The following is a 27908-nucleotide window of genomic DNA, read 5'->3' on the forward strand; positions in this document are numbered from 1 at the left end:
CCTGCTTGCTACCCAAATTCACACTGGATACGTTAGGGTGAGGCTAGGAATTTACATGCCTGACAGGTATCCTGATTCTTATGTACACCAAGATTTGAATGCTACGGTTTTCCCCCATATGGACCTAGCCTCACCTGAGTTGCAAAATACATTTCATGACGTTAAGAACCTACTATGTCATTGTTTGTCTATAGACTGCTTTGTTGGCAGCAACAACTTTTGTTTTTCTGTTTATCTTTGTCTGCAGAGAACTGAGCTATAAACAGAATTGTAAGGTCAAATATGACCAAGAAAACTGAGAAACTTCTGGGAAGTGGTGTGAAGGATGAAGGAGGAAGCATCCAGGTGTGTGTTTTGTGAATTTTAAAGAACTGAAGTATTATGTTTTAGATGGCAGTAACAAAGTTCACTTCTAATGATAAAAATCATTTTTATTAGAGCATTACAGAGGGGAAAATGTAATGATCATATGAAAACCCCCTATTTTGTCACGGAAATAATTGTTTTAGTAATGTAATGTTTATTTATGTGAGAAATTGAAAACCATAATTCTATCAGAACAGATTGTACAGAAAAATTCCCAAAGATTACTGAGCCTTTATGGATCTAAAACGGAGGATTAAAGGGCCAGGGAGGTGACAGAGACCAAGATCAAAGAATCTGGCTGCATCTGGCCAACTCTCTAAAAATTATTTCAATTTTTAAACCCAGATTTTCTCATTCATGAGAAATTCAATTAAATTAGTACTGTAATAACCCAATGGGTATTTCACAGTTGTAGGTTAATAACTGTAGGTTAAATAGAAATGTTGGACTCCTTGGGCTAAGTCAGAGATGGTTTAGATGCTACAACTAGACAAAGGCCATGTTTTGAAAACAGCAGAATTAAAATATACTGCAAAGGGAGTGCATCTCCAGCACAAGCAGAAGTTGGAGAGGGTCAAAACGTGTCTTTTCAGTGTCAAAGTGGGTTCTTCCTCCAACACATCTTCATCTACTGACACACTAGTATACCACATCCAGTTAAGGGGGAAGAGTTGAGGAGTTTGAAGAGAATAAGTCTTGATTTGGAAGTTTGATGTGGAGCGTATTCAGCTCAGGTCTCAAGGTGTGAGGGCCTCAAGTTGAGAGACTGCAGTTCTCGCCACTCCCATGGTGCTAACAACTCAACTAAAAACTGTCCCTGCCTTATTGAATCACGTCTACACGGAATGGCAAGCCAGCCCTTATCAGGAGAGTAAAGCCTAGACTGTGTGGGTGATACTTACTAAGTGCTTCACCTCTGTTTTTTATTTCAGAAGAGGAGGCTTGAGAGACATTACTAAGCCAAGTAAAATCAAGTCTATTTACTGTGATTTAAAGAAATCATAGAAAGAAGCCAAATAGTAGATGTTGAAATTAAGGACACACAAATAGAAGTTGCTGGTATATGGGACCCTTACATTAGTCCGGACTCTTATTAATCTACAGTATGTGCCCCTTCCTCATCTCTAGAAGATTTTTGGACTTCAGATGAAAAGACAGCATATTCAGGGGAAGTCCTCACCGCCACCTCTTCCCATGTCAAAATCTTTGTCTAGCTCAGATGTCGCTTCTTCCCTGAAGGCACCCTGTCTTCACTCAATCAGAAGAATTACTCTCTGCCTCTTCTTGGTTCCTAATAGACTCTGCACATATACATTTCATGATTAGGTTTTTGCCTATCTGTTGATTAAACTCCTAAAGATAAGATCCATGTCTGGTTATCTTGGTGTCTTCACAGTACAAAGCACACTGTCTTAGACAGAATTGATGTTTAGTCAACTGAATTTAAAGGAATTATAAAAATGATCATGGAATTTTCAGAGTATATATAGTTAGCCAGATAAAATAATATGTATTTAGTCTGATTTTTAAAGTCATAGAAATATTCCCCAAACTGGATGTTAGAGTCACCCCAATTTCAGCATGGATCTACCCAGATTGAAAGCTCAACGAATGTTGACTATAGAGAGCTGTCGGTATATTTAAAGGTTTTTGAAAAGCATGATTCAAGAGCATCATTCTTTCCATCCTGAGATTTCAGAATGTCAGAATGTATTATTTTCTATTTGTATAGAGTGGGCATAACATCTTTTTACAATCACTATCTTTTTTTTTTTTTTTGCAGTTCTTTCATTTTGACTCATAGCTAAAAAGTGTTTGATGGAATAATGTAAGTTTAGATAAACAGTCTTAATTGATGTTTAATCTGCAAATGATCAGAGACCTATTCAAAAGCCTACTGTTCTACCACATTTCAGTGGTAGGAATGTATAATTAAACATCTGTCCCAAAATAGATAAATTACGTAAATAAAATGGAAATAAATAAAAATATTTTGGAAACTTGATAAAACTCTATTTATATAGGGAAACACTTGAATAATACCATTATTGTAATCAACTTTACAATGGTAAAATCTTTTGATCTTTTTCTTCAAAGTTAGCTAAATACACAGACTTATATTCCAACGTATCCATCAAAACACATTGCAGTTGCTTTTTATTCTACAGCAATCTATGTCTTAAATGTATACACAAGTGTAAAAAGTATACTGCCTTGTATATAATGTACCTCTGGGGAAGTCATATTTATTATTTTTCTCAAACGTAAAGATCAACTAGACAACTCAGAGGTCAATTGTGAGCAGTTGGTAATTTAAGAATGATTAACAGTGTCTTCAGCTATAATTTCAAAATCTAAAAACTGCTAGAATCTAGGGAGCGATTTTATTGGCCATTAAAATGTTCTTAAGCTGTACAATAACATATAAAGGCTGTACTGATGAGCAGAGCTATTAGTGGTCAGCTTAATTTTAAACAAATTTAAATATATTAATTTTTCTAATAAATATTTAACTAGGTACGCTGATCACGGTAAAGTAATTCTGCAGACAGGAGTTATCGTAAGGTAATCAAAGCCTCAGGAGAATGGAGGACTTCTGACTGTGGCTACTTCTTATAACCTGGGGGTGAAATTTATTTTTCATAACGCCAAAGGCCTGTTTTCTTGCTAGTTAAACCACATGGTAAGTTCTCCAATTTCAGTACAGTTCAACAAATACTTATTAGGCACCTTCCACAAGAGGAAACAGCATAACACACTGGTTAACAGTGTGGCCTCAGGAGCTAATCACCTGGTCAAATCCTTGCTTTATCACTTCACACCTGGGTGAATGCTAAAGTTACTTACCAGCTCTGTGCCTCAGTTTCCTTATCTGTAAAATGGGGGTGATAATAATAGTACCCATCTCTAAGACAAAATAAGTTTAAACAAAATAAGGTGCATGAAGTTCTTTTTCAAGTCCTGAATGAACAGGTGCTTAATAAATTACATTAGTCAGGGTTCTTCAGAGAAACAGAAACAGTAGGCTATATGGTTATATAGAGACATATCTCACTATATATGGATATATATATGTATATGTAGATATCTATAGATATCTAGGATATATAGATGTATATAGACTTATCGCTCTATATACATATATGGAGATACATGCATATATAGAGATATCTCTATATAAATATGCGAGTGTGGAGATTTATTATGAGAAATCTGCTCACAAGGCAGAGCTGGAAAAACCAATGCTCTGCCATCTGCAAGCTCGAGAAACCCAGTGGCGTAATTGAGTACCAGTACAAAGGCTTGAGTACCAGAGGGGCCAAAGTTATAAATCCCACTCCAAGGGCAGGAGGAGATGAGATGAGATGTCCAGCTCAAGAAGGCCGGCAGGGCAAAGGGGTGAATTTCTCCTTCTTCTGCCATTTGTTCTCTTCAGGCCCTGAACAGATTAGATGACGCTCACCCACATTGGGGAGGCCGTCTCCTTTACTGAGACCACCAATTCAAATGCGAATTTCATCTGAAAACACATTCACAGACACATCCAGAAATAATGTTTAATCTGGGCCCCCTGTGGCTAGTCAAGTTGACATGTAAAATTAAGCACCACATAAATGTTAGCTGCTGTGGCGTGCAAGGTACTGTGTTTGATGCTGGGATAAGGCATCAAGACCACATAATCCCCTCCCATGAAACAAGGCAGTTCTGCAAAGCTCAGACAAAGAGTCGTTATTTTGGTCTTCTCCATAATCCCAATTTGGAGCATTCTGGTTGGCTAAGAGGAAACAACGAGGAATGTTCATTTTATACTCCCAACATATCTCATTTGCATGGTGATAGAGTTATTTAAAAAAATAGGGAAAGTTTGGTCTTGAAGAAAGAGCTCATTTGAATAAAAGCCTGAGGAAAAATAATTTCCCTTCTATTGGTGCCCACCAGCCCTCCAGAGAAAGACACTTCCTGGGAATTGCCTTTCTGTGGTCTGTTGTAGTCGGTGTCCACGTGGCCTTGATCCCTCTCACCAGAAAGTGGCTGGGAAACATTAATTCATTTCTAGTCCCTTTACACTTGAGATCAAATTAAAATTGAGAAGTTCAAATTTCAAAGATCAATACATATTTCCAGGCCAGCATTTCAAAACGGCTTTGTGTAAGAATTAGGTGGCTTAGCGGAGAGGACCCTATCATTTTTGCAGGGCTAATTAGGATTTGAATATGGCCCTCAGGCTCTACAGCAGGCGGAGATAGAGCAGGGGCATCCAGCATTACTTGGGAATTTTTGGAACTTCTGCTTCTTCCATCACTCAATACCTTTTCTTCTCTCAGTGAGAGAAATACAAATGTAGTTGGCTTAAACACATAAAAGGTACTGGCTCACATTACAGCAAAAAACAAACCAGCCTCCGGTAAACGGAATTCAGGGGCAGCTGGACCAGAACTTGGTAAATAGCATTTAGAGCTCCACCTTTGCATGTGATGGGCGTGGTATCTATCCCCCATCAGCCCATATGCCCCATCCTGCCGGTTGCGTAATCCCTGCGGGAAGATACACCTCTCTCCCTCCTTTTGAGCCACATGCCCAGTCCTGAACTAATCTCTGCATCCAGGGGGCTGCCCACACTGAGATCACCTGCCCACACTGAGAGCAGCATTAGAATATACTAGAAAAGAGCGGAAGTCTGGAGCCCCACTACCCAGGTTTGGATCTCAGTATCACCACATACTAGCTGTGTGACATTAAGCAAACAGTTTAGCCAACCTGTGCCTCAGTTTCCTAATCTGAAGAATGGAAGCAATAAATTGTACCTATCTCATCATTTTGTTGCACAAGAACACTGCCCAACACCTGGTAACCACTCAGCGCTGTCAGCAGTGCTACCAACTGGGAGGAAGATGAGGAGAAAGAGAGGAAGGAGGAAAATCAGCTAATGAAGCCCCCACCCGAATCACATGGAGTAGAAGAAGGAGAGTCTTGCAAGGAATTGGTTCAAGGCAATCAATCAATCAATCAATTAACCAACCAATCGACAACAAACAAAAAATCTTCCAAACTAGCAGGTACTTGTTTCTAGCCCTATATCAAACTGTTATCCTCTGCTTTGTTCCCTAATAGACTCCCACGTGGCTTGGGTGCTAGAAAGATAACATCTAGACTATAGTTAAGTAAATCTCTGGGGATGTCCTGCTTGGTGATATAAATATAAATGTGTTATTTCTACGCTTTTAAAAATGAAGCACTTTGGCATGGTAAAGGTATGGTTTAAGGCTCCTCCAAGCAATTTTCAATTTGTAAATCCTGTCGATATGTATATGACTAAAGCAATGATGCTATGCATGACTGTGTTTCAGGGTAGAAAAAAATACCCATGTCACACTTATCTTTATTAAAAATAATGTTACTCCCGGAAAACTTCTTTCCTACAGAAAATGGATTGCACCTTGTGGTGCAGGCGGGGAGAAAGGAGGTGGAAGAGGCGAGGGAGCAAGAAAAGGAGGGGGGAATCAAAATAAACCCACTCCTGTGCAGAGCATTGGAAATGTGGCACTAAAGAGATTTCCTGTTCCGCGTAGAATTAAGTGCTGGCAGAGGCGGCGTGCAGGGCTGTGGGTGTACTCAGCTGTGCAGAGCTGATTATAGAAGATGAAAGGGCTTGGCAATTTATTTCATCTCACACTGAAGCACTGCTGACAACTGAAAGTGAGGACAGAAGGATTCATTTGTTCAACTTCTGTTTTAAAAAGCAGACTTCAAATGATACCACAGAGAAAAAGGAGGAAATGCTGTGGTGTGATAAAATGTCTATTTTGAAAAAAAAAAAAAAATACACGAGCTGCAGGATTTGTGTTTTGTAGATGGGTTTGGAAGGCTAAGAGGATGGTTTTGTGCGGTTGTTATCAAATTCCAGGGAATGACATGTGGGTGTACAGGATCAATTACTAATCAGATCGGCCAAGTTCACCTAACCTGACCAAAGCACTCGTGTCTATTCATCCCTGAGTCCAAAGATCAGGCAGAATGAAAAAAATCTCACCCTGCAGTGTTTAAATACTTAGAAAATTGAAAATGGAAATGATTTTTATGCATGATCTTTATACTAAAAGTGAATAAATATATCTTAAGTGATAGAAAATATATTTTAAATTTTATAATCTGGGCTTTTTAAATTTTAGTTCCCATATCCAGATTTTCTTCACTTGTTGTGTTTGCTTGAAATTTTGGGGGAAAAAAAGCATTCTATTTCCTTTTAAATAAAATGTGATATTAGTTTTCATCAACACATTTAGTGTCTGAAAATGAGGAATATTTTTCAGTTCAAAAACTCATATAAATTATTATGAGTTCTAATCTATCTAGCAAAGTGGTCTTATCCCAAAAGATTTAGAAAGACGGATAATATCCCATACTGGCAGCACGTTATTTATGATTAATACACAAATACAGATCTAAATGTTAATGCAAAGATAAAGAAATACATTCTGCCTGTAATCATTAATGTTAAAATATCAGTCACGAGCACATCATTTTTAAGTAATTTTTTTCTTTAGCAATTCAGCTAAATGACTAAATGTTTTCGTTGTAATTTATATTAGAAATTTGGTTATTTTCAGTCTTTTCCATTTAGGGTTTTTTTTGGCAAAAAGTTAGCACAGCAATGACAATGGGAAAGATTATGGCTAAAATAAATTCATTAGCTCCCTTAGCTTTTCAAAACCATTAAATCCAAGAGTTCGTTTTTCAACAAATATTTTTGGAGCACCTGCTGTGTGCCAAGGACTAGGAATAACAGCATTTACAACAGCCCTGGAGTTGTGCAGTGCACAGCCCTGCTTCCAGTTCAATAAAGGGAAACAGAAAATGTACAAGTAAACTAAAAGGCAAAGTAGGTAAATATAATATAATAAATATAATAACACAGGTAACATTATAAACACTGACTGGGGGTAGGAAGAGGGAATTGCTTATGGGAAAGGTCTCACCAAAAAAAAAAAAAAAGAGAGAGAGAAAAAGAAAAAAAAAGATACACTGCCATTGGCAACAGTATGGATGAACCTGTAATATGTTATACTCAGGGAAATAAGCCAGACTCGGAAAGACAAGTATTGCATGATCTCACTTAGATGTGGAATCTAAAAAAGTCAAACTCATAAAAGCAGAGAGTAGCATTGTGGTTGCCAAAGGCTCTGAGGTGAGGGAAATGTTGGTTAGAGTACAAACTTTCAGTGATGTAGGACGAGTAAGTAAGTCCTGAAGACCTAATGTGCAGCATGGTGGTCATAGCTAAACACTCTATTGTACACTTGAAATTTGCTAAGAATAGATCTTAAGTGTTGTCACCACACACACACACACAAATGGTAACTACATAAGGTAATGGATATGTTAATTTAGCCTGATTGTGATATTTGTTTCACAATGTATATCAAAACATCACGTTGTACATCTTAAATATTAATTTTGAGTTGTCAATTATATTTCAATAAAGATGAGGAAAAAAAATAAAAAGAAGTAGCATTTGAGCTGCGACTGAATAAGAAATACCCAGCCTTGGAAAAATCGGAAGAAGAAGGTTCTAAACACCCTAACACAAAAGTAGCATGAGACTAGCTCAGTACTGAGGCTCCTGGTCCCGAAAAAAAAGCTCAGTAAAGTTTAAAATCATAACTCTCATCGCAAATCAGTTTGCTGGAGAAGAAAAGTTCACTTTGAAAGTCACACTGAGCTTTTCTATTCAATAAGTAATTAGGCTTTCATAATTTTTTTTTTAATTTGAAAAATGTTTGTGTTTTTCTCCAAATATTTTTTTCTCTAATGCAATTTTTTTCTCTTCCTCCTATGATTCTAATTCCACATACTTGTATGTTCCATGTCTTGGTATTGTCCCACAATAAAGAGGTCAATACAGCTCTGTTTTTTTTTTTTTTTTTTACAGCTCTGTGTTTTTTTGTTTGTTTTTTCACTCTGAACTTTGGTTTGGCTTATTTGTATTGCTTTATCTGTGGGTTCACTGATCTTTTCTATTGTCCAATCTGTTGTTATGACCTCGAATCATCTTGCTCCTCAAATTCCCATGTGACTTTTTTAGTTACCATTTCTCTACTGTGAACCCCTATCTGTTCATATATTATATTCATATTTACTCTAAATATTTGAAAACATTTATAATATTATCTTAAATTATTTTTAGCCACACGGCTCTAGTTAAATTTTCTTTTCATTCCAATTACAAAACAATTGTGAATACATGCAATTTTAGTCTAAGTAAATGACTCCTTCATTTAATGTTTTATGTGGTTTTGATGTACTATACTCAAAGCACAAACACTGTAAACCCACAAACCCTATCCACCCAATTTATCCAATACTTTGGACACTGGTCCTAAAATTAAAAGCTCTGTGAGAACCACTATCATTGGAAGAAGAAATTCACTGCTCTACTAAATTTTTCAATGTGGTTTCAGTCATCTATACAGTTATATGTTATTAATTGATCCACTAACATACGATAGCAAAAAGATAGCTCTACCTTTAGAATTTTTTTTACAAGTTCCATGTACCTATTATTTTCTCTTATAAAGAAACAAAGTAATGTCTTAGTCCAAATATGTTTTTTTGTTTTGTTTTGAAGTGATGCTGCACTTCAAACTTTTCTTGAGATATAAGTCAAATAAAATACAATGCATGTATCTTAATTGTACTGTACAGTTCCATGATCTTAACAATTGTATACCTCCGTGTAATGACCACCCAAATTAATATAGAGAACATTTTCATCACCCCCAAAATTGCCCTCATTCCTCCTTTCCAGTTAGTTTGCTTTTCCCCAGAGGCAACCAGTTTCTGATTTCCATTAACATGGCATAGATTTGCTTGTTCTTGGAACTCATGTAAAATGAAGTTATATATAAGTACCCTTTTGCATCTAGATTCATTCACAAAAATAATTTTGAGATTGATTCATGTTATTGCATCAATCAAAAGTTCATTCTTTTTTATTGTTAAGTAGTATTCCATTGTATAAATATATCACAATTTCTTTACCTATTTTCATATTGATGGACATTTGGATTATTTTCAAATTTTGGCTATTATGAATAAAGTCTGCCATGAACATCCGTGTTTACATATTTCTATGGGCATATGTGTTCATGTCTCTTGGCTTGATACCTAGAAATGGAATTGCTAAGTCAGAGGATAGATTTATACTTCATTTTATCACCATTTTACTTATGCTTAGTGTTTTTGTAGTATATCTCTCCTCACTCTTTTACATTTAATGTCTCTGTGTTTTTAGATATCACATAATGCAGATGGGTCTTGCTTTTTATCCAGTCCTATAATTTCTTTCTTTCTAATGGAGTATTTAGTCCATTTACATTTAATGTAATTATAGTTTTCTTGAGATCAGTTTAATTCTACTACCATGGTATTTCTTTTCTATCTGTCCCACATGTTATTTATTCCATTGTTCATTTATTTCTATTGTTTTTGGGTTTACAGACTTTTTATTATTAAATTGTATGTACTTTATTGACTTTTTAGTAATACTTTTGTGTGTGTATGTCTGTCTGTCTGCTTGTGAATGTTTTAGTGGTACCCGAAAGACTGCAATATGCATACTCTGTCAATTCAAATAATATAATACTGCTTAAGGAACAATCCAAGAACCATATAATGCTACAATTTCACTTAATCCCCACTCGATTCTTTCTATTCTAGCCACATAATTTAATTTATCTCGTTCCATAAATCCCACAATCCATTATTCTTGTTTTTGCTTTAAACAGTCAATATAATCTTTTAAAGAACTTCAGCAATCTCATGGTTCTGGGAAGACTAAAATTAGAGTTCAAGGGCATCAACATAGCCAGGACTTAAGCTAGAGAGAAGAGTTCAAAAAAATTGAGCCCAACAGTCTGAGTATCTTTTCCCCTTGAGCCATTTGCCAATTTGTAAGTAGTGTAGGCCAAGAAGGATAGAGGCAGCAGAAAGTAGCTGTTATGAGTTTGAGGATTTTTTTTTTATCGGTTTTATGGTTCTGGAAAGATTTTAAAAAATGGAATTAAAGGACCAAAAGGATGGGGTTCTGATAAAACCCCCAAGTATTGAACTGGACACCGGAAGGGCTACAGTGTAAGAGGGAGGGTAAGCTAGAAAGAGATGGGTCTTACAAAGATTGAAACCCAGCTGTGAATCAGCTCAGTCTATTTGGATGAAAGTAATCCATACCTGCTCTAACTGCCTGCCAGAAGCTAAAGAAATCCTCTCTAGAGAAATATAACATTTCCCAGGACTTCTATAATTTTTATACATAATTTCCGTAATTCAAATTAAAAAAAAATTTACGAGGTATGCAAAAGATAAGAGATAAAAGCAATACAAATGGATGCACAGGTGATCCGGATATTGGTTTTCAGACATAGACTAAAAATAACCACGATTAATAAAAATAATAGATGTCAAGATGGAGAAATCAACTAGAAAACAGGAATTTATATCAAAATGAAATTGTAATTCTAAAAAATAGTATTTGAAATTTAAAAATGCAATAGAGGCTACCTCATATCCACCAGAATAAGTAAAATTAAAACTACTTACAACAGGTGGCAGCTGCTCGGGTTGTGGTTCCTGCTGGGGGATGTTCCAAAAGGAGCAGCGGAAGGCTCCCCCGGCAGTGGCAGCGTCTGGGTGTGCCTGAAGCTCGCTCGGAGGGCAAGGCTCTCCGCCTAGCAGCCAAAGCCTCAGTGATGAGCCGGCTGGAGGGCTCCATACGGTGGCATCAAGAGAATGAAGGCTTAGGAGGCTGAGCTGCTCATGCTCTGGGTTCGAGTTCACTGACTTCATTCACCCTCCCCAGCCAGACGCTGACACCCCCAGCGGCTCTGGCAGTGGTTGGGCCAGAGGCCCCTTCTGCGCAGGCGCTCTGACCTGACAGCTTATGCCGCGCAGGTCCGGAGGCCCAGGTGGATGACATTATGGTCAAGACCAGCTAGTTGTTGGCTGAGTTGAATTTCGAAGAAGATGGAGGTAGGTGCCTATTACGCGAAGAATCTCTCCGTACATACCTATAGTTAAAGCGGAATGCACGATTCTTTTTTTGAGGTTTACTGGAATAATACCAGCAAGAAGTGATTCTGTATCCAACATGGACATACTTCAGTCAGCCACATTGTAAATCACTCTCGGGAGGGCAAAATGCACAAGGACGGGTCCCGGAGTATAGACGATTATGGAGTGTTACAACTATGGCTGCCCAAACAGTCTTCCTCCTTGGCTGCATTCCTGTCAAGGTCAACTCGGTCATGGTGCTGCTGTGCAGGTTGCCCTGCTCCAGTCAGAGCAGTCTCAAGGACATCAACTGGGACAGCTTGTAGTGGAAGCCCTTGATCCAGGACCATTGCATCTTGTGCTGGCTGGTCATGATCCCTTCAAATAGGAGCAGATGGAGCTAGAAGATCAACAAGCTGGAGGGGTCCAGAAAAGAAAATCCTTCCACTACCTGGAGGACCTGGAGAAGTGGGGTGGGGGTGGAGGAGGAGCCCCCACAGGTCCTTCTGCAGTTCCAGGACTCTTACCAGACCAGAACATATTTGGCCCTCAGGTCAAGCTGGAGGCCGACTACAATTAGAAACTGAAAGAGTCCCAGGCTCGAGAGAACATCATGGTCAGAAGAGAATCACCTATTTCACTTTGCCCAAAAACTGATTTTGGTAATGAGAATTTAGTCATAATTTGGTTTAGAGACACGCAGCTCAAGCAGGGGGATGATATATGCCTGTGGTACAAAGGTCACCAGGAGCCCCTGTGGGAAGGGATCGCCTGCGTCATCTAGGTCCCTGATAATTATGCCGATGAGGTGTCCATTGAGCTGCAGAGCAGTGTGTGTGTACCTGTGGCGGTGACGCACAACTTCCAGGTAGATTTCCTATGGAAGTCAACCTCATGCGACAGGATGCTGGGTGTTGAAAACGTTTGGTGTGAATGAAACCTCCATGTGGGGCTACGTCTACCACAAACTGCTTGGCCATGAGGTGGAGGATGTGACCATCAAGTGCCAGCTGCCTAAATACTTCAGGGCACAAGGTCTCCCCAACCTGAACGACTCTCAGGTTTACACTGTGGAAACTATGCTGCAGAGACTGCTGAGCATGAGCCAGAGACCAGCGGGCACAGGGATGACAGTGACCTCCACTACCATCATCTGCCACCTGGCCCAGCGAGGCAACGGGCCTGCGCTCATCTGTGCTCCGAGTAACAGAGCCCTGAATCAGCTGGCCGAGAAGACCGACCAGACCCATCTGAAAGTCGCAAGGCCATCAACTTCCCAGTCTCGTCCCCAGGCCTGCACAACCTCCAGGGACATGGATAGTATGCCAGAGTTCCAGAAACTGCAACAGCTGAAGGATGAGACCAGGGAGCTGTTGTCTTCAGAAAAGAGCAGTAGTGGGCCCTCGAGCACATCATGGAGAGGGAGCTGCCAATGAAAGCAAGTGTCATTCGAAGCACGCGCGTGGGTACCAGGCATCCCTAGGCTCCTCAAGAGGCAGTTCTCCATTGTAATCGGCCAAAGCACCCATGCCTGTGTTTTGAAGAGTATTTTCAAAAAAATACAGTGTTTTGGGGGTTTTTTATTGTTTTTTAAAGATTCCTTCCAAGGAATACTGAAAAATATTCTTTCTAGAGTTTGTCTCTCAAATCTTAATTAAGAGTGGACCTGAGAGATGGGAGAAGCCTCCAGAAACAAAAGTTAAACAAGCCAACACAACTTGAGATAAAGATCAGCACTTGTAATGCAACTGCGAGGATTTGTTTTCAGTGTTCGCTTCCAGCTGCTTCTTCCTACCCGTCAGGGCAGTGAGGGAGCATTGTTTAGGCCAGGCGGCTTCATGTTCTTCTCTGGAGTTTGAGGATCAAAGTACTTCCCACCAGTGTACTGGGCCTCCCTACCCCACAGCTCCCCAGGGACCTCAGGCAGGATTGGCCATGAGGCAAGAGGGCAGGAAGGTGGCTCTTCCCAAGGATTTGGTGGCAGGCAGAACCCAACGGGGCCAGAGAGGCGCCCACAGTCCCTGTGGCTGGTTAGACACTCAGAGCACCCAGCACCCTTTGTTCTCCACCCTCCTCCAAGTTTGGAGCCCTCTACTTTGTGGGCACAGCTTCAATGAGATGGTGGTTTCTGCCTTTTGAGGGAAAATAAATAAATTTCAGACTAAGTAGGTTCTGTGTCGAAGGAGCTTGGAGGAGTTTGTCACATCAGCTGGTAGAGGGGGCATCCTCCAGGGTTATTATGGCTGGGAGAGCAAGCTCTTCACACACCGGGGTGGGGTGTTAGTCTCCCTGGCCACCACATAGTTGGGGACCATCCCCTGCCTACCCAGGCCCCGATGACCCTGAACCCCCATGCACCTGACAGTGTCCCTCATCCCAAAGCCTCCAGATTCCAGCTTGTACACAGAGAGATGGGGATACACAGGCCACCTTCCTTCTGGCAAGGACTCATGGCCGTTGCCTTACCACTTGGTTATCTCTTCTTTTAGTAGAATAGGTAGAGGCCTCAGCTTTGTGCTGTTTGCTTGTTCTCCACCTTTGTAGCAGCAGTTATCTGAGTTTTTCAAACTGAGGAGCATCTAGACCAAGGCAATGTAACTTTTGAGTTTTGGTCAATTTGTTCTAAGCTCTTTTGTCACCAATAATATCATAATAAACAAACAAAAATACTACTTACAATGACAATGTTATAATTATAAGTGACAGTGTAAAAGTAGAGCGACCAAAATTCTTACAGAGTTAGTGGGTGTACAAAATGGTAAAACCACTGTGGGAAAAATTTGACCGTTTCTAAAATGTATTATAAAATTAAACAATACATTTTTCCTATGACCCAGTAATTCTACTCCTAAATATTTAACTAAGAGAAATGAACAGACAAGCACAAAATGACCTGTACAAGGATAATCATAGCAGCTTTGTCATAGTAGCTCAAAATTAGAATGTGTTCAGTTGTCCATCAACAAAATAGTTTAAAATAAACTGAAATATTCATACTATGGAATATTTCTCAGCAATAAAAGGAAATAACCTGTTGTTACAGGTTGAATTATATCTCCCCAAAATATATGGTGAAGTCCAAACCCGCTGGGACCCCAAAATATGACCTTACTTGGAAATGGGGTTTTTACAGAATTAATCAAGTTATAAAAAAATTATTGGGGTGGTCCCTAATCCACTATGGCTGGTGACTTTGTGAAAACGGGAAATTTGGATACAGAGACAGATAAGCATAAGGGAAGATGATGTTAAGACACACAGGGAGAAGATGGCCAAGTGACAGTAGTGAAGCCTCTACAAGCCAAGGAATGCCAAAGGTGGCTGGAAAATACCAAAACCAGAAGAAGCAAGGAAGAATTTTCCAACGGAGTCATCAAAGAGAGTATGGCTCTGCCAATGACTTAATTTCAGATTTCTAGTCTCTAGAGCTGTGAGAAAATACATTTCTGTTGTTTTGAGTCACTCAATTTTTGGTTCGTTTTTACAGCCATCTTAGGACATTAATACAACTAATATAGTTAGCAACATAGATGAACTTCAAAAGCCTTTGGTTGTGTAAAAAAAGCCTTACATGAAAGATACAAACTGTATGATTCACTTTATATGACATTCTAGAATAGGCAAAATTAATCTATGGTGGAAAAAAAATAACAATGCTTGCTTATGGGTGTGGAAGTTGGGATTGACTGGGAAGAGAGAAGCATGAGGAAACTTTCTGGGGCGATGATAATGTTCTATGTCTTGACAGGGAGTTGGGTATTCACAGATTTTCCCAATCAAGATGGTAAAGTAGGTAAATCCTGTGCTTGCTTCCTCTCATGATCATATCAAAATTACAGCTAAACTGCAGAACAACCATCATTGAGAATCACCTGAAGTCTATCTGAATAGAACTTCTATAACTAACAACATGCAGAAGAAGCCATGTTAAGACTGGTAGGGCGCCAGATGCAGAACCAGCTGGCCCCACACCTGTGTATGGCAGTTAAAAATGGGGGGGGGGGGTAATTCAGCCATGGAGGACACCCCTGAGGAGTGAGGTGTTGTAGGCCCACACCAGGCTCCCTAGTCCAGGGTTTCAGTGCCAAGAAAAGAAGTCCCATCGACTTCTGGCTGTGAAAACTAGCAGAGATTGTGGCTGAGTGAGACAAAGGGCATCTGGAGACCCAGGCAATCCTCTTAAAAGGCCCATGCATGGACTTACTCACTGACGGACTCACTTGCTCTAAGCTCCAGTCCTGGGGCAGCAGCTAGAAAGGCACCAGGAGCATATGAGGAGGAACTGAATTGCCTAGCTTCAGAGCTACCACTAGAGGGTCAGCTTTCTCCAAGACAGAAGTGTTGGCCAAATCCATTGTTTCTTTGTTAAGCCCTAGCATGTAGACACAGGCAACCACCATATTTAAGTCTCCATCAGCCTGGCTAACACTGTTTGATCCACCCTACTGAATCCCTGAGACTTTGCCCCACCCAACTTCAGGGCTCACCCAAGCTGCTTCCAGTTAAAAATGGGGGGGTTAATTCAGCCGTGGAGGACACCCCTGAGGAGTGAGGTGTTGCAGGCCCACACCAGGCTCCCCAGTCCAGGGTTTCAGTGCCAAGAAAAGAAGTCCCATCAACTTCTGGCTGTGAAAACTAGCAGACATTGTGGCTGAGTGAGACAAATGGCCTCTTTCTTGGCTGATGCTGCGGACTTTCCTAAAATCTCTTAGAGGTTCATAAAACCCAAACAAGCAGCATCTAGCCTTGGCATACCCTGTACCTCTTGCTAAGCAGCCCCAGCCCGGCACTAGTGGCAGCCAGAATCAGCTCACAGCTTAGCTTCTCCAAGGCACCTCCAACTCCAGCGCAGATGACGGCCATGTATGGATTGCTTTGTAGCTCATTCCAGGCAGCCCTGGGTAGAGCACAGGCTGCAGCAGGGTTCCTCCAAGGAGGCTCCAGGGTCTGTACACTCAGAAGCTAGTTTCAGACCAAGCTGGAGCACCACCCAGCTGCTTCTGCAGATGACATACCCAAAAACAGATTGGGCAGGCACCAGAGCCCTGCTAAAGCAAATTCTCCTCTGTAAGGTCAGCTCCTGCACAACAGCTCTTCTACTGTAGTCATAGCCAGTCCTCATAACCATAAGCCTGAGGGTCAGTTCCTCCCACTGATTTGCAAGCAGCAACGAAGACTCAATCACAACAGGAGGGCACATAAAACCCACGCAAGGGGCACACTTGCAACACCCTGCACAGGTGACCAGCAAGACTGCACCACTGGGTGTCACAGGACACCTACTACTAAGACCAGAAGACATAGCAGGTCAATCTAATACTTAGAAACAAATACAGGGAGGCAACCAAAGTGAGGAGACAAAGAAACATGTCCCAAAAGAAAGAACAGAATAAAGCTCCAGAAAAAGAACTAAGCAAAATGGAGACGAGTAATCTACCAGATGCAGAGTTCAAAACACTGGTTATAGGATACTCAATGATCTCAGGGAGAATGTCAACAAAGAGACAGAAAACATAAAAAAGAATTAGTCAGAAAGGAAGAATATAATAACTGAAATAAAGAATATATTAGAGGGAATCAATAGTAGATTCGAAGAAGCAAAGGATCGAATCAGTGATTTAGAAGATAAAGTAGCAGAAAATACCCAATCAGAACAGCAAAAAGAAAAAAAGAATCCCCCAAAAATGAGCCTCTGGGACAACATCAAGCATACCAACATTCGCATTATAGGGATACATGAAGGACAAGAGACAGAGCAAGGAATTGAAAACCTATTTGATGAAATAATGGCAGAAAACTTCCTTAACCTGGTGAAGGAAATAGACATACAAGTCCAGGAATCACAGAGAGTCTCAAGCAAGATGAACCCAAAGAGGCCCACAACCACATATATCATAATTAAAATGCCAAAGGTTAAAGACAAAGAGAGACTTAAAAGCAGAAAAACCTGTTAATTACCTACAAGGGAGCTCCCATAAGATTGTCAACTGATTTCTCAACAGAAACTTTATAGATCAGAAGGGATTCACACAGAATATTCAAAATTATGAAAAGCAAGAATGTACAAACAAGATTACCCAGCAAAGCTATCATTTGGGATCTAAGGACACATAAAGAGCTTACTAGACAAGAAAAAGCTAAAGGAATTCATCAACATCAAACCAGTATTATAAGGAATGTGAGAGAGACTTCTTTAAGAAGAAAAGATCGAAATTATGAATAATAAAATGACAATAAATACATATCTATCAATGATTACTTTAAATGTAAATGGATTAAATGCTCCAAACTAAAGAAATAAGATGGCTGAATGGATAAGAAAACAAAACCCTTACATATGCTACCAACAAGAGATACACTTCAAATTGAAAGACACACATAGACTGAAAGTAAAGGGATGCAAAAAGATAGTTCATAAAAATGGAAGCAAACAAACAGAAAAGTGGGGTAGCAATATTTATACAAGACAAAATAGACTTTACAACAAAGACTATAACAAGAGACAAAAAATAACCCAGTAAGCCCACTTCTGGGTATTCATTCAATGAAACCTAAAACACTACTTAGAAGGGACATGTGCATCTCTGTTATTTGCAGCATTATTTACAATAGCTGAGGCATGGATGAAAACTGGGGGGTCCATCAATGGATAAATGGATAAAGAAAAGGTGTACATATATACAACGGAATATTACTTAGCCATTAAAAGAACGAAATCTTGCAATCCGCAACAACATGGATAGACTTGGAGGGTATTATGCTAAGTGGAATAAGTCAGACAGACAAAGACAAATGCCAGTAATTCCATTTATAGGTGGAATATGTAGAACAAAATACACAAACAAAACAGAAACAAACTCATAGATACAGAGAACAATTTGAGGGTTGCCAGATGGGAGGGAGTTTGGGGGGATGGGTGAAAAATGTGAAGGAGTTAAGAAGTACAAATTAGTGGTTACAAAATAGTCATGGGTTTGTAAAGTATAGCATAAGGAATACAGTCAATAATATTTTAATAACTATGTATGGTGTCAGGTGGGTACTAGATTTGTTGAGGTGATCACTTTTTAAGTTATATAATGTCTAATCACTATGTTGTACACCTGAAACTAATATAATAGTATATGTCAACTGTAATTGGAAAGTAATACATTTAAAAAATATATATTTGCTATCTGAAACTTCAAACAAAATCTAAAATAAAAGCTTTAAAAAATAAAATCCTTGAAAAATGCAGAAATGAATAAAAATAAGTAAAATCAGTCATAAGTGCCCCCCCAAAAACGAAGTATTCACATTTATGAAAACTCAGCAAATCAATATTTATTATATGTACAATTCATATGTACATTCTACTTCAAACAAAGTAAAAACTATAAATAAATACTGAACTCTATTAATGCTATACATAGAGAGGTACTTAGAAGAAAGTGTACTCATGTCTGCATTTTAATTTGAAATGAATTAAAGAGTAAGATGGATTGATAAATGGATAGAAAGAAGGATAAGTAGATATGAGATAACGCAAGTATAATATTAATAGTAGAATCTAGTTGGTACATATATGGGTGGGTTCAGTGTAAAATTCTTTTAACTCTTTTGTGTTTTTGAATACTTTTATAATAAATTATTACGGAAAAAATAATGTGATGTAGGAGTTTACCTGCAAATTAGACATACCTGAAAAGAGGTTTAGTGAGGCTGAAGCATATAAGTTTAAAAACAATTGAAAATATAGAAAGGGGCATAAGTGATACTAGACTCAGTGATAAAGACTAACATAGGTATAATTGGAGTTCTAAAGGCAAAGGAGAAAGAGAATGTGCTAGAAGTAATTTTTTTAAAAAGATGACAATTTTTGAGAATTAAAAAAAAATATTTCTTTTTATTATTAGTTTCAGGTGTACAAAACAATGTAACAGACATTTCACCCCACACAAAGTGATAACCCGCTCCGCCAATCTATTGCCCCTCTGACATCATATATATATATCTATTACAATTCCATTGACTCTATTTCCTATGCTGTACTCCATATCCAGTGACTATATATGTATATATATATATTTTAAATTATAGTTGACATACAATATTGCTCAGCTTCAGTGCAGTGGTCAAGCATCTACACCATCCATGAAGTGGTCTCCCTAATAAGACATGTGCCCATCTGACACCCTACAAAATCTTTACAACATTATTGATTATATTCCCCAACCTGCCTTTCATATCCCTATGGCAATATTGTGGTTACCAATTTATGCTGTCCAATCCCTTCCCCTTCTTCCTCATCCCCACCCACAAATTTTTAAAGCAAATGAAAGACTTCAAGCCCGATATTCAGTTAATGCAATAAATGCAAACGTATCCTTTGAATACAAAGGAAAATACCACTAGATACATCTAGTTAAACTGCTGGAAAACAAAATCTCTTAAACCTCTTAATGCCTTCAGAGAAGCAACAATCATACTGGGAACTGACTTCTCAGGAGAACGGCATCTTTACAATGAGGCACATGGGTAGAGCTAACATTTATTAGGCTTCTATTATGTGCCAGGCTCTAGGCTGAACCCTTTACTAACTTTATCCCCGTTTAGTCCTCACACCGTCTCAATCAAGTGGAATTAATACCTCCATTTTAATGAAAGGAAATTATGGCTTGGGAAAGTTCACTATTTGCATAAAGTCACATAGCTAACCAGTGATAAAGATTTCAATTTATTTGTGGCAGACTCCAAGCATCTTATACATCATGCTTTCTCCTGTATTAGAAATGTTCTGTTATTTCCCCTCCATTCCCGCGCATCTACCTAGGCTCTAGGTCTCAGTGTTCCCGGATTTGGCAACTCCACTGCCAAGTCCTGTAGTGGTGCTTGGGACATTAAGCTTGGGATTGATATTAAAAAAGGAGGGGGGGAGAGAGAGAGAGGGAGAGAGAGAGAGAGAGAGAGAGAGAGAGAGAGAGAGAGAGAGAGAGAGAGAGAGAGAGAGAAACTGAAGTGGTGGAACACTAGTATCTAAGATTGGATAACAAGGATACAGATCACATTGTGTGGTATTGGAGCACCTACTGTAGCGAGTACATTTAATTGGCATCTAGTCTTTGGAAGCAGTTTATCTAGTCTCCATTTTGACACTATAGTAGATGACTGAAATGCTACCTTGTGTCTTGTTAGCACCTTATTGTAAAATGTATATTATTATAGAAAATTGACAAGGTGATGAGCTGTCACTTTAGCTAAGAGAATATCCTATTTTTAATGAATATTATTTCATAAGGAAATGTGCTGATGACAGCTTATTTCAGTGGAAACTGTTGATGCATAACCTCTTTGCTAGACAAAATTATATCAGTAGTGACTATGCCTTTTTTAAAAAAAACCTATATTAGATGCTAAAAATGTGTTTGCAAAAAAATTTTTTTGAGAAATGAGTACATGAAAGTAAGCAAAAATATTTTACTATAATTTCAATATATTGTGTCAGTATATATATTATAAAAGATTTTCTGGGGTTATATATTTTTATAAGATGGTAATTTATATCCCAATAATATTTTGTTTATATATTTTTTCTTTATGTCTGTGATAAGATGTAAGAATATGGCTTCAGAATAAATTTACATGTGTAGATGAATGCACAAACTTGTGTAGGTATATACGGATATGCATATAAAAATTCTGAAGTCAGTACTTATATCAATACGTCCAATCTGGCATGTAAGCACTGATCCTCCACTGATTACTGGAATTATGAGTGCTAAATTCAAGTCCTGATTCTATCACTTCATTCTATAATCTTGGAAAAGTCCCTTAATCTCTTATTTAAGATAATTTTACTTCTCGGTTAAAATGAGAAAATAGTATTGCTCTGCATACTTCACAGCGTGGTCAGGAGACCTGTCAGAGAGATAATGTGTGTGAAAGAATCTTGGTATTGCAAAAAGATAATACAACTATGTATGTAATTATACCGGGGGTGCCAAAAAATGTATACATGTGACTTGCACTCATCTTTTGTGATCGGTATATATTGAGTATTACCATTTTAATACAGGTTTTTTTCCTTTCTTAAAATGTGTATACATGTTTTGGCACCCTCTGTATATTATTATATTAGAAATATATAATATAGATTAAATCTAATTCTGTGTATAAATACAAGTGTTACGCTATGTCCTGAACTTTTCTAGCAATCACAAACCTACATGTTTAAATAAGGTCATGTTAACAATAATAAATTAATTTTACCATTCCATTACCCACCCGCTAGTGAAACCACCTCAACATCTAACCCAAGTTGTTTTAGGAGAGTGAGGAAGAGTGGAGTTCTGGGAGTTCATGGAGGATCCTCTCATGTTCCCTGCTCTGCCACTCTCTAATACTCCCATGAAGCTAGCCAAGGGTCTGTATCTCCACTTCACATCCCACCCACCCATGGAAGAGCGACATCTGCATCCAGGTGCCATCCTCCAACACCCCAAAGTGGTCCAGTCCCAAGAGCCAGAGTGCTGCTGTGCTCCAGTTCTGCACACACAGCGAGAGAACGCCTCACTGGCACAACTTCTAACTCATTCTTCATCATGCTAGCAACAGGCTGTATTTCTAAGTGCCCTCTGTTTTCTCCTGCAACCCTCTCTGTCCACAGGACCCTTTCAGGAGTCCAGGTTTACAGCCAAAAGTCTGGGGCAGGCTGTTTTGTTTTGTTGTTGTTGGTTTTTTTTTGGGTGGGGGGAGGGCGGTTCCATTCTTTCCAGCTTCTCCCTGTGCTTTCTCCATATATTGTCTCTTTTTCTTTTAACCGAAGAGTATTTTATAAATGGCACCCTGTCAGGCATATTTTACCAGTTTCCAAGACTTGACTGGAAATGTCTGAAACTAGGTTGGGAACACTTACTGTTCCAGTTGTTCACCACTGTGTAACCTACTGCACCAAAATTTATGACAGAAAACAACAATGATGTTGTATGTTTCACAGTCTGCACGTGTGCTGGGTGGTTCTTTTGCTGATCTTTCTGAGCTTACTGATGTAGCTGAATTCAGCTGACTTGACAGGGAGCTGGGATCAGCTAGGACACTGGAACGGCTGAGGCCCTCTTTCCACAGTCTCTCATCCTTCAGTAGACTAAGGTAGGATCTCTTTAATAGCAAAAGGGTATATCCAATAAACAAAGACAGAAGCTTCCAGGCCTCTTAAAGCCCAGGTTCTCGAATGCATAGCACAACTTTCATAGCATTCTGTTTATCAAAGGAAGGCAAAAAGCCAGCCCAGATTCAACAAGAAATGGACTGTACTTCTTGACAGAAGAGGCGAGCAAATAGAAAGACTATAGGAATTGTTAGAGGGTCGTCTTTGAAGACAAACAACTGTAGTTCAGCTTCTGGCCCCAATAACGCATATCCCTTGCACATGCAAAATATACTATCTTCCGCTCAAGACCCAAAGTCTCATTCAATTACAGTATTAGTTCAAAGTCCAGATTTCATCGTTAAATTGGTTCCAGATGTGGACAAGGCTTCTCAGGTTCAGTTACTCAGATGCAGCTGTTTGGACAAAGTTCTTCTTGATTTGTGGGCTAAAATGACAAGTTATCTCACCTCCCCACCTCAGCGCCACACGTGCATCCAAAATGCAATATTGACAAAAGGATAGGATAACTATAATAGACTCTTCTGTTCAGGAAAGGGGAAAATGTAAGGTGCATAGAACCAGTGACCCATAGCAATTCTGAAATCTGGTCAGACAGATATTTTCAGGGCCCCCTTCCCTCAGAATAGGAAGTATTACCTGATTAATGAACAGCTCTGCCCTCTGGAAATAATTTGCTGATTCATTGTTCTCTTGGCTCTTGGCTCTGCTCCCTGAGCCATTACCTGCTCTCAACACAAATAAAGAAATGGCCACCATTTCACAATTAGTATGCCATTTTTGGTTTCTAACAATGCATTCTGTGTGTCAACAGATGACCAGGACTTATTAAAATTTAATATTGAGGTGTGTAACCTTTCCATTTGTATAAATATATTCGACTGTGTGTGTGGAAATGCTTAAGTCATTTGTATAAACTCGTCAGTATAATTATATAATGAATACATGAATAATCTATATAATTTATGTACTGAATTAAACTGTCTTCTAATGCAATTAAGCTGTGAAGAAGTAGTTCTTGTGACCTAAAAAATGAAATATTCATGTAATGTCTCTTAAATCTGCTCTTTTACTTAGTTTTAGAAAGAGAAGGAAGGTATGGCTTTATCCAGAGACACAAAGGGAACTAGATGGTATTATTGACTTCCAGAAGTGTGACAAAAGAAGAAACAAGAAATACATGCCAGAACTCTGTTATCTCTTAGATGTCTGCAGTACAGCAGAGTGAAACCTTCTAACTGGACATAGCATAGTCCACTTTGAGAATAATACTAACACTACTTCAGTTCTCCAATACTTCTTGGAAGCTTTCTCATGGAAGTTTTATGTGAGAAATCTAGAAACTGAGAAACTCTGTGCGTATCTAAAATATTACTTTTACCCTTGTAGTGGACCTGTATTAACCGCTTGTCAACTGCTGAATAGGATTCCAATGTTTTCCCCTGTTATTTGTTTGTTTATTATTTAGACATATTTTTCTTATGTAAATTGGGGTCATCAGAGGCAACATTTTAATACAAGCATGACAAAAATTGAGTTCTTTGTTTAATCAGGTTTCTTCTATAATATTTTTTTAATTCCCCCCCTAGTTTCCTAGGAATTCCCAGTTGTGCATTTATTGACTTTTCTTTATCTGTCTTTTGCATATTTTTTTCTAATTATTAATCTTCGTTCTTTCTCATTTTATTTTGCTATACTTTTCAATCCATTTCTTTATGTCTCTAATTGTGTTTTGTTATATATCCATTTCACATTTCACTTCTACTATGTTTTTTCCGTGATTGTGTTATGTCTCTCTCATTTTTTGCCAGCTCTCTTTCTATGTCTTCCTTTTGATTAGGATACACTGTATCTAGTGTTTTAACTGTCATTTCAAAAAGTTTATAATTTAATGTCTAATATTATAATAAAGAAATGTTTGATTCGTGTGTTCAATTTTCTACCATAATTTTTCTTCCAACGTGTAATTTCATTTATCATTTTCTATTTTCTGTTGCATTTCTTGCCTCCTTTTTTTTTTCCTTAGTAGTATTGCTGATGGCTTTCTTATTATTACTCATATTTTAACAGGTGCCTTTTGCTCCAGGTGAGCTACTAGTTATGCAACAGAATAGTAAGGTGCTGGCAAAGTGACTGGGCTACGTGAAATGCCAATGCAGATGTGCTGCCCCGATATTCCTGGTCAACAAATCTGTGGCATACTCTATCATGAGGGTACATTGCACAAAGACTCTGGTCATGCTAGTGTGATCCTTGGCATTTATTTCTTTCTCTTCAGCCATCATGATCAGCAACTATAAAGCTGATGCACACACACCTTTGTTGAAGGTGCACCTTTGTTGAAAGGAGCTTTGAGAGAGGATGAACACATTCTCGTGTAAGGCAGCTCCTCCCACCCCATAGCTGGGTCAAATGTGATTGGGGATGCTCCTGCTAACAAACCTGTCCACAACTGCGATCCCAAATAAGGGATTGTTATCTGAGCTTTTCAAACCCACGCCCCCTACTTCTGGAGATATCCTCTTCACTGCCCCAAATCTGTAATGCTATGAGATCTCCCTTAGTACCTTCTCTAGATTGGATATAAATACCATATTCAGCAGCTGTTCTTCATAGTTTGAGGTAGAAGTTGAGGCAATATTTTTATTTTTATTGAAGATAAAATTATGGAGTTTCCTCCCTGTTTTTCATTCTTTTTAAAAATCATTTTCGTACAACAAAAGTGCAGCTGGAAATGTTTCACACTATTTTTCTTTCTGAATTTCCATTTCTGAGTGCTATAGTTTAAAAATCATGATTTGTGAAGACCAATAAAATTTACCAGTCTCACTCAGATTATATGTTTAAAACTAAAAGGTATGGCTGTCCTCCATTCATAGTGATTGATATCTTTCAAGTTGAAATAAACTTTAAGATCACTACACAATTTGCATTTCCTTAAATTAATAGTGACTTATTTAGCCAGTATCTTTAGACAAGTAATAGGAGTAATATGTGAAACTGCTGTATTTCACAAATCTGTATAAAAAAATGTGAAAATTTTCTTTAAAAATCACCACAGCATGTCAGGATTTCTCCCCTCCCTTCCTCCATCAGTCTCCTTTCCTCTCTATTTTTCCCTTCCTCCTTTTCTTCTCTTACCTTTTTCCTTCTTTCTTCCTTCTTCCTTTCCTCCCTCCCTCCCTCCCTTCCTCCCTCCTTCCTTCCTCCCTCTCTCCCTCCCTCCCTCCCTCCCTCCCTCCCTCCCTCCCTTCCTTCCTTCCTTCTTTCCTCATTACTTGATTTGATGCATCGTATCAACATCCTAAAATATTACTCAAACCTCTGCTTGAATTTTCTATCCCTCTGCCTTGGTTTAAACTCTTACCCTCTTTCTTCTTCTGTGGTCTGCCAAATTCTCCATATCTTTCAGAAGCAGTTTAAGTTCCATTATTTAGTGAAACTTTTCTAAACCGTGCTGGCTTCTCATGTGAAAGTATAAAAATATTTTTTTTACAATTCCTTCGGGCAATTGATACATTGTCTCGCCACTTCAACTCTATGTGATTATTTGCTCCTACGTATATTGTTAATTTTCCCCACATCTTGATTTTAAGATCCTTGGAGTCAGGGACCATGAATACTTTTCAATTTCCCACAACTTTGGGTCCAGTGATTTATACACAGGAGCTTAATAAATTTTGGCTGATTGTGTGTAACAGGAACCAAAATGAGATATGCAGAAGGTGAAAGCTTTTCAAAGTTTATATTAAAAGTATAAAAGACATTATATGATTTAGTTATATTAAACATGAAGAATATAGAAATCAAAGAAAAATTTGAGAACCTATGAATATATGTCAGCTTTAACATGCTTTTATTACTGTAGATACAAAATTTCTGGGACAAATGGTTGTCCATTATGAAGTTACTGAACAAAAAGTTGTAAAACTTGAAATTTTTCGAAAACACGTAAAGAAAGAAAAAAAATGATTTTTTCTCAGGAAAACAGTTTTACTACTCAAAATTTATCTATGCAATTTCTCCAAATCAGGAGTAATTTAACTTAATTTTCTTCATAATTTAAACAGAAATAAATCTAATTTAAGTTCTTGGATTCAAGCATCAGCAATAAAAAGATGTTATTAGTTTTTTGCAATCCTGACCAAGACTGGAGAAGAATTATCTCAGAAAGAGTAATGTAGAAATTATTCATTTGAGGGTAGGAACAGGGGAAGTACAGAAATATAGCACGTGGAAATGTGTCGAAGATAAAATAAGAGTTCGATACTTGTACCTCTGAGACAACACATATTTAAATGAAGATATATTTCCTATCCGAGAGAGAGAGAGAGAGAGAGAGAGAGAGAGAGAGAGAGAGAGATCTGGAAATAATCTAAGTGATAAATGTGCTATAATACAATATTATGCATTTATTATATAAATTTATTTGTTGACATAGTAAAAAATATTGTTAAAATTTTAAAAAGCAATTAAAATAATGCTCACTGTGTAATTTTACTATGTACATAATATAACATATACCGGGGTGACCAAAAAAATGTATACACATGACTTGCATTCATTTTTTGTTATCAGTATATATTGAGTATTACAATTTCAACACAGTTTTTTCCTTTCTTAAAATGTGTATGCATTTTTTTGGCACCCTGTATTTATTTAAGTCCGAAAGGACAGTGTAGTGAATGATTTATGAGTCCCTTCGATATCTACCACTTTTACTGGGCCAGTGCATCCACATCCAGGCTGCTATGAGCATTGTCTGTTGCTTTTACTGGGCCAGTGCATCCACATCCAGGCTGCTATGAGCATTGTCTGTTGACACCTCACCACTGACACTTTCTCTGAAAAATTGGCCTTCACAGCCTTGCCCAGAGTTACAACTCCCTCCTCCGTTGGCATCCTGCCATCAATGACTGAATTACACAGGGTACAACTGCCTGGCCCCATTGCCTCAAGTCGTGACCAACACAGGGGTGCAGTCTGTGCTCTGAGTTCCTCGCGAGATCAGCAACTTGAGACTTGAGCTGATTCCATAAACTAACTCCACTCTATCCCTGTCTTATCCTATTACTTTTCCTGCCCTGTAAGCACTCTCTCAATTAATCATGCATATCTGATTCTGTTGCAGGTGTGACTTCTGGGGAACCAGACCGCAGAGAGATATAAAAATAAAATGTTAAAAATAGTTCCAAGTGTACAATTCTGTAATACATCATCTATACATCACACTGTGTGCTCACCACCCAGAGTCAGTTCTCCTTCCATCACCATAAATTTGATCCTGTTTACACTTGAAACCTATGTAACTTTACTAACCATTGTCACCCCAATAAACTTTAATTAAAAA

General features: G+C 38.4%; 1 pseudogene; it reads left to right on the plus strand.

Annotated features, from left to right (window-relative positions):
- Positions 1 to 282: 282 nt before the first annotated feature.
- Positions 283 to 27584, plus strand: LOC117024634 (regulator of nonsense transcripts 1-like; annotated as a pseudogene).
- Positions 27585 to 27908: the final 324 nt, after the last annotated feature.

The sequence above is a fragment of the Rhinolophus ferrumequinum genome, chromosome 7 (assembly GCF_004115265.2).
Source record: "Rhinolophus ferrumequinum isolate MPI-CBG mRhiFer1 chromosome 7, mRhiFer1_v1.p, whole genome shotgun sequence".
Taxonomy (NCBI): Eukaryota; Metazoa; Chordata; class Mammalia; order Chiroptera; family Rhinolophidae; genus Rhinolophus; species Rhinolophus ferrumequinum.